An 8,599-nucleotide genomic window follows, 5' to 3' on the forward strand; every position below is an offset into this window, starting at 1 on the left:
GGGGGAGGAGAGACATATGTAAAACTTTAGACAATAAATAATAAATAAATAAAAATAAAGAAGATAATATGAATCTTCATACTGAATTCTATTGCAGAAATGAAAAAGGTGACAACATAAAAGCAGGAAACAGAAAAAAAATAAAGCTTAAAGATGAATAAAATAATCATTTTCATGCTCTCTAGATGTTTCTGGAGATCACCGTAATCTTAAATTTTCAGATGAGGTCTTTAAAATATTTTATACTAATTACATAATATAGATTAATTTTTAATTATAAAGATAAGTAAATAGTACATTACCAGCTATCTATGAAAAATATTAAACATAAATATTATCTACTTACTAATGTATTCATTTATATTCTTCCATCACCTGACACTTAAACTGTTTTAAGAATAATTAATATCTTTATAATTGTATATACAACAAAGACAAGTTATAGTTGCTCAGATAGATGACAATGGTAAATTTCAAATATCTGGCTTCAAGAACCTAAAAAAGAAAAATGACATACAAGAGCGTATTAGTTTAATAAAAACTACCAGAAACAAGAATCACAGTTTTCCCTCTCACTTACCTCCCACACACCATCTTGTAAAACATCTCAGAGAAAACAACTTTAAACAAAAGGCTACAAGAAACAAAATATGGATAATTTAATTGTTTTGGAAAGCTTTATTATGAACTTTTGGGCATGAATAAATATTCCAAATGTTTTTAAATTAATGAATTAACTTGAAAAATAGACACTAATATCATACTAGTTCTAAAAAGGAACAGAAGAGCAAATGACTCCAGTTCTCCTCTTGTGCAGAGTTGTTTCCGTCTCTGTGAACTCAAACTCCTTCTAGTATTAAACTGAATACACTGTACTTCTTAATTAGTTTATCCATCTGCCTCTGCCATTTAGATCCAAAGCTCCATGATGACAGTTTATACCAATTAATAAGTTCCTGATATGTGACAAGCATTCCACTACCTTGTGGAGAACCAAACTGCACAAAATACACATGGTCTATCACCTCATATGAAATCCATGAGGTCATGGGAAGCTTCTCATATTAAGTGATGTTTTAAGTTGAGACCTAAAGAATGAGTGGTAGCTAGCTAAACAAAGAATGGCAAGAAACACATTCCAAGTAGAGAATATGCATAAGCCCTAAGGCGGGAAGCCTCTCCTATATTCTTCTGTTTTTCCCGTAGCACTGTACATTGCATTGGTGATAATGAGATAATGGGGAAGGAGGTGTGAGCGGATAAAAGAATAGGAGAGAAAAAAATACCCAAATATGAAATCAGTCCTATTTCACCGAACTCTGTATTCTGAATTTGATCATTCAAATTTAAACATGCTACTACTCAATTAGACATTTTAAAGAAATTAAACCACTGGTGAGAGTCCATTAGTAGCTGCTTCTCTTAGTCACAAAAAAGTAATAAGGAAAAGAAGCAATTAAGAGTGTAAAATATTGACATTCCTCTACTATAGAACAAAAAAGTTCCCAAAAGAATAATTTGTTGCATAGAATGAGCAAAAAAAAAATTTTTTTAAAACATCACTTTACTTATCTGATATTTTCTTTCTAAAAGCATTTCTTATACTTTAATAATCCAACATCAGGGTCCAAATAAACCACTAAATCAGCACTTAATATGATGTGAATGATAATATCCTTAAATGTTCATAAAACACATCTTGGGTTTTCACAGTAGCCAAAAACTGAGTTCCTTATTATACAAATATGCTGTGACTGCAAAGGAGTGTAAATAACAAAACTAATGTTTCGCCTACCAAAATAAGTGTATTAAAAAGTGGTGTGTGATACTCTGATTTCTCTTCAGATTATATAAATCTTCTGCCTTTTAAAAAGTGGTATGTGGCAACTTCCAGCAAGATGGTGGCACAAGTAAATGGGTACTTGCCTTCTCCCACAACCACATGAAAATTACAACTGAACTACAGAACAACCATCATTCAGAACTGCCTGAAATCTGGCTGAATGGTAATCCTACTACTAGGGAATTAAAGAAGAAGCCACATTGAGACTAGTAGGAGGAATGGAGATGCAGAACGTGCTGGTCCCACACCCATGTGTGGCAGATAAAAACTGGCAGGGCTATTTTGGTTGTGGAAGTCCTCCCTAAGAAGTGAGGGGTCCCAGGCCCACACCAGGTCCCCTATCCCAGGATTCCAGTGCAAGGAAAAGAAGTCCCCATAACTTCCAGCTGTAAAAACCAACAGGGATTGAGGCTGAGGGAGATGGAGGTCTGATGGCGTCCCATGCAATTCCTCTTAAAGGGACTGTACACGGACTTACTCCCTCTGAGCTCCACCACGGGGGAAGCAGTTTGAAAGACAACAGAGACATATGAGGAGAAACTGAATAGTCTGGTATCAGGGCAAGAGCTGGGGGCGGGGAAGGACAGCTTTCTCCCAGACAGAAGTCCTGGAAGAGGCCATTGTTCATTTGATGAGCCTTCTCCCTACAGAGCCAGCACGTGGGCAACATATCTGAGACACCATTAATGTGGCTCACAGTGTTCACCCCATCCTGGAGAATCCCTGAGGCCCCACCCCTCCCAACTTTCAGGTCTACCCAAGCTGTTTCCAGGCCTTTTCCATACAAATGGCCGGTCTTGGTTCATGCTTCAGATTTTCTTAAAATCTCTAAAACAAGCAGCATATAGCCTCTGCATGCCTTGACCTGCTGTTCTTAGGGTCACAGCAGGTGGCCTTAGGGTCGCTTGGGTATCTCCAAACCCAGCACAAGTAGCAGCCACCTGCAGATCACTTTGTAGCTCATGCTAGGTGACCCCAGGCAAAACAGAGGCAGCAGCTGACCTTGGCCTCCACCTCCCAGGAGGCCCCAGAGCCAGCACAAGTGGAGAGCTTTAAACCATGTCAAAGCATCACCACCCAACCATCCCCATAAGTGACACACTCAAGGGGCGAACGCAGCTGACACCAGAGCCCTACTGAAATAAGTCCTGCCCTGTGGAGTGGGGGCCCCTGCACAGCTGATCCTCCAAAGTGGTTGGTGTTGCAGCCAGTCCTTGAAGCTGATGAGCCTGGGGATAAATACCTCCCACTGATGTGCCAACAGCAACCAAGGCTCAACTACAAGAGGAGGGTGTACACAGACCACACGGAAGGAGGGTGCAGCTTGAGTGCCAGCTTAGTGATTGGAGAGGCTTGTGCCATTGGACCCTACAGAACACCTACTATATTAGGCCACTCTACCAAGTATGGGAGACACAGCAGTTCTACCTAATATATAGAAAGAAACACACAGAGGCTGCCAAAATAAAGAGACAAAGAAACATGTCCCAAATGAGAGAACAGAACAGAATTTCAGACAAAGAACTAAACAAAATGGAGACATGCAATCTGCTAGATGCAGAATTCAAAACATTGATTATAAGAATGCTCAATGAACTTAGTGAGAACATCAACATCATAAAAAAGGACCAGACAGAAATTAAGGATATACTAACTGAAATAAAGAATAACTTACAGGGAATCAACAGTAGAGTAGATGAAGCTGAGAATCAAATCAGCAATTTGGAATATAAGGAAAAAAAAACACCCAATCAGGATAGCAAAAAGAAAAAAAAAATCCAAAAAAACAAGGATAGTATAATGATCCTCTAGGACAGTGGTTCTCAACCTTCCTAATGCCATGACCCTTTAATACAGTTCCTCATGTTGTGGTGACCCCCAATTTCATTGTTACAAATTGAACATAATTAAAGCATAGTGATTAATCACAAAAACTATGTAATTATATATGTGTTTTCCGATGGTCTTAGGCAATCCCTGTGAAAGGGTCGTTCGACCCCCAAAGGGGTCGCGACCCACAGGTTGAGAACCGCTGCTCTAGGACAACGTCAAGCTTACCAATATTCATTCACATCATAGGGGTGCCAAAAGAAGAAGAGAAAGAGCGATAAATTGAAAACCTATTTTAAAAAAATAACAGAAAACTTTCCTAACCTGGTGAAGGACAGAGACATATGAGTCCAGATAGTGCAGAGTCCCAAACAAGATGAACCAAAAGAGGCCCAAACCAAGACACATCATAATTAAAATGCAAAAGATCAAAGACAGAGAGAATCTTAAAAGCAGCCATGTGTACAGGCCCCGATGCATCCATACAGAAGCAATGGGTTGCAATACAGCACTCTAAGCTTAGGGATCGCCCCCTTTTTTATAATGAGCTGTAATCAAACTTGCTCTTTCCTTGGGAGGAAGACACTATCTGTCTTCCAAGGCTATTCCCTATACAAACATCCTTGAAAAGATAGTCCAGAACAAAGTACAGTAAGTGCAGAAACACAGACACCAATAGAGAATTGCCTTAGAGCAGCCTGTTCATCCTTGTCTACATCACTACTATCCAACACCACCCCCTGTAACATTTCACCCTATACTATCATAAGTGTTTGAACGGCAGAACAACCAGCCGGCAGGGGGCAGGGCCAGCAAGCAAGCTATGCCAGGCCAGCCAAGGCGCTTGCCAGCAGGCAGAGGAAAGAAACAGCAATGGGGGGGAGGGGCATGGCGACCAGCCGTGTCGGAGGGGCAATTGGGGGGCCCGCCCGGTTGCCTCCCACAGAGGGAGGCCACCAGCAAGGCCGTGGTGGGGTGATGGGGGCGGCGCTGGGTCAATCCCGCAGAGAAAGACTGGGTGGAGGCTGCAGCGGGGTGATGGGGGTGGCGCTGGTCCAATCCTGCAGAGAAAGGCCAGTGGTGACAGGGTGATGGGGGTGGCACCAGGCCGATCCTGCAGAGAAAGGTTGGGTGGAAGCTGCAGCGGGGTGATGAGGGCAGCGCCGGCTGATCCCACAGAGAAAGGCCAGGTGGTAGCCTCAACAGGGTGATGGGGGTGGCGCTGTCCCCTGATCCTGATCGGCCTGCCAGTTCGCCTCTCCCAGAGGGAGGCCAGACTGCAGCTTAGACATCCCCTGAGGACTCCCGGACTGTCAGAGGGTGCAGGCCGGGCTAAGGGACCCTCCCCCATCCCCACCCCGCGCTCCCACTCCAGTGCACAAATTTTCGTGTACCGGGCCTCTAGTTGTTAACACATTGCGTACTGCATAGAAATCTCTAAGACATACGCCAGGGACCGCACGTTTTGGGGCAAACTGCACGTTATTTAAATCATCATAATGCACTTTAGGTGTTGTTTTTTAATAATTATAACATTTTTATTTACTAAAACAATTAAAGTTCCTAGTACTTTTTTAACATATGGTACTGCGTAAAACATTTTCCTCTATGAAGAGGGACCAAACAAAATTTACATAAGTATCTAGATTCGCTCCTTTTTCCATGGGCGTGAAAAACGAGAACACTCGTGAGCGGTCCTTAACAGATGGCGCGCAAAACACGAGAAAACTCCTGAGCGGTATGAAATGTGTTAATAATAGATCAAGTCAACAGTGATTCACAAGCCATTCCTAAGAGTACTTTTGCAAATGTCTACTAAGAGATGTGATTAGAAAATTTTCTATCTGGTTCTAAATAATCTGAAGAATGTTTTTCTATGTAAACAAAGGCTCGGTTCATGAATTTGTGCACTGATTGGGTCCCTTGGCCTGGTGGGCGATCCAGGCCTATCAGGGGAGGTTGGCTGTGGGAGCACACTGACCACCAGGGGGCAGCTCCTGCGTTGAGCGTCTGCCCCCTGGTGGTCAGGGAGTGTCATAGCAACTGGTCAACCAGTAGTTCCGGTCATTCGGTCATAGAGGTCGCTTAGGCTTTTATATATATAGATCACACTTTGTCAAGTTCAGTCTTAATTACTGAATGCCTTCTGCATCAAAGTTAACCATCATGCAGAAAAATTCAGGAACCAAAATAGCAGCACTGGAGCCCCCAGGCTTCATCCTCCAACAAGTGTAACAATTAGACAGCTATCCCTGAACAAAAAGAGCTTTGGGAAAGATCTGCAGTCCACTAAAACTTTAGCAACACAAGGAAAGAAAAGTATTGACACAGAAAAAGGGGAAGGAAAACAGCTTCATTTTGATTTTGCCTGAATATCTTTGCCTGAGTATCTCACTCATTATCCTCCTCCTTCACACACACACACACACACACAGCATTGCTCAGCACCAAGAAGAAACTCCCTAGCAAAGTTCCCCTTGATGGAAAAGAGAAAGCCCAGCGAGCATCCAGCTTCTCCGGCTCTTAGGGGTACTGCACAAAGGATCTGCTTTTATTTCACCCCATGCAGAGAGTGGCAAAGCTGAGACATACAGACATGGCTAGGAACAAGGAAGAAAAGTAAGGACTACTAATAGCAGCCACGCAGTGAGAGCAACCACAGTTCCCAGTGACCTGCTCTGCAGAGGACCCAAGCATCTACACTGGAAAAAACAACAGCCAGCACAGATGCCACAGACTGTCTGCAGATTTTACCAGCTTTTGTCCCACAGGTATCTGCATTCACTAACATCAGCTGCCCTTTCCACTCCTGCCCCCACTGGGGCCTAGGGACTGGAACCAGCAGCCAGCCCAAGCCTCTTCAGCTGCTCAAGTGCAAGATGTCTGCCTAGATCTTCACTGCTGTGCATATGCTCAGGACTGGCCTCTCCAGTTGTGCTTGCATAACACTAACCTGATGCATGGTATACCAGCCTCCAGGCTGTGTGCATGAGCAGGGGGAGACTGTGCAGCCACGAAAGAGCCAACAGCCAGGATCACCACAGGTGCTTGTAGATCCAGATCAGGTCCTATCTTCTGTCACTAGCCTGTACCTCTGCACTCACCTGCAGCTAGCCTCTTCAGCTGTGCACCTGCATCACTAGCCTCCACTGTCATGCACCCATGCTGAGATGCAGCAGCCATAGTAGTACATGCCTACAGTAAACACCCCCACAGCTGTCTGCCTGCCCTGATCCCCACCACTATATACAGTATGTGTTTGCAACTACACCTGCTACTCATCGGTGCTGGCAGCTGGCCTCTGCATCTGAGTATGTGCACACCACCAGTTTCAGTCTTGCCCTGAAACCTAGCTATTAGACCTGGAGGTGCTACTGAGGACCCAAACAGCCCTGGAAGCCTCTGCAGATCCCCCACAGTGGTAGCCAAACACCACATAGTTGTTGATACTATGTACCCATGGCCCAAGCCAGAGAGCCATGGTGTCCCCTGAGAACCCAGTGCTTTTCAAACACACCTCCAACTAGTCTGTCACCCTACACCTCTAGTCTCAAGGTTCACAGCATGTATCAGCATGCCCCTGCCTTCAGGTGAATGTCTATACATAAAGTCAGGAAGAAGATGACTGATTCTTTAAATGTATGGACACCTACGCAGATTATAAGGATACAAAATTATCAGGGAAACACAATTCAACCAAAGGAATATAGTAATGCTCTAATAACTGGCCCCAACAAAATGGGAGACCCCAGAATTGGCTGACAAAAAATTCAAAATAATAATTCTAAAGATTATCAGAGAGCTACAAGAGAATACAGATCAGGAAAACAACACAAGAATATGAGAAGTTCACCAAAGAGAGAGAAAACAAAAAAAGAATCAAACAAATTTTGTAACTGAAGAATACAATAATAAATCAAAGAATTCAATAACAAGCTTCAACAGAAGACTACACCAAGAAAAAGAAAGAAATCAATTGAGTTCAAAGACATATATTTTGAAATTATCCAGTAAGAGTGAAAAGAATGAAGAGGAATGAAGAAATTTCTGGGTCTTATGAGACATCCTTAAGAGAAATAAGGTATGTATCTTTGGATTCCCAGGAGAAGTCAGGGAGAAAGGAATAGAAAGCTTATTTAAAGAAAGAATGGCTGAGAACTTCTCAAACCTAGGGAGATGTTTAAACATTCAAGTTCATTAAACTAATAGGTCACCCAAAATGTCAATCCAAAACAATCTTCTCCAAGACATAATAAAATGGTCTAAAACCAACGACAAAGAGAGAATTTTAAAAGTAGCAAGGGAAAAATATTTTCATATGCCAAAATGGCCCCATAAGTCTATCAGTGGATTTCTCAGCAGAAACATGGAAAGAACAGAATGATGAGATACATATTCTAAGTGCTGAAAGAAACTGTCAACCAAGAATATTTTACCCAACAAAGCTGTCCTGAAATGGAAGCAAAATTCTTTCCCAAACAAACAAAAGCTAAGGTAGTTCTTCACCACTAGAATTCCTTATAACAAATACTGAAAGGAGTTCTTCAAGGTAAAACTAAAGGACACTAACTAGTAATATAAAAACCTATGAAAATAAACAATGCACTGGTAAAAGCAAGTATATACTAAGATTCAGAATACTCTCATACTGTAATATGGTGGTGAATTAACCACTTTAAACATAAAGGCTGAAGAACAAGTATTAAAAGTAACTATAAAAGCCCTGGCCTGTATGGCTCAGTTGGTTGGGCATGATCCTGTGCACCAAAAGGTTACTGGTTCAATTCCTGGTCAGGGCACATGTCTGGGGTGTGGCTCAATCCCCCACAGGGGGCCTGTAAGATGTTTTTCTTTTTTTTTTTTTTCTTTTTAAAAAAATATTATAATAAGTATTACAAAGGGTATTACATATGTGTCCTTCCTCCC

The 8,599-nt window shown here is 42.3% G+C and overlaps 1 protein-coding gene across 6 annotated transcripts in view; it reads right to left on the reverse strand.

Annotated features, from left to right (window-relative positions):
- OSBPL8 (oxysterol binding protein-like 8) overlaps positions 1-8,599 on the reverse strand; it is a 160,973-nt gene that overhangs the window by 115,750 nt on the left and 36,624 nt on the right. The window contains exon 1 of one of the 6 annotated variants that reach the window (XM_014531651.1): positions 347-495. The exons of the other annotated variants lie outside the window; for them this stretch is intronic. The gene's annotated coding sequence lies outside the window, so the exon portion shown is untranslated. Of the gene's footprint in view, positions 1-346; positions 496-8,599 lie in introns of those variants that run through there. 6 annotated transcript variants of the gene reach the window in all.

Source organism: Myotis brandtii, unplaced genomic scaffold (genome assembly GCF_000412655.1).
Source record: "Myotis brandtii unplaced genomic scaffold, ASM41265v1 scaffold82, whole genome shotgun sequence".
NCBI classification, from domain to species: domain Eukaryota; kingdom Metazoa; phylum Chordata; class Mammalia; order Chiroptera; family Vespertilionidae; genus Myotis; species Myotis brandtii.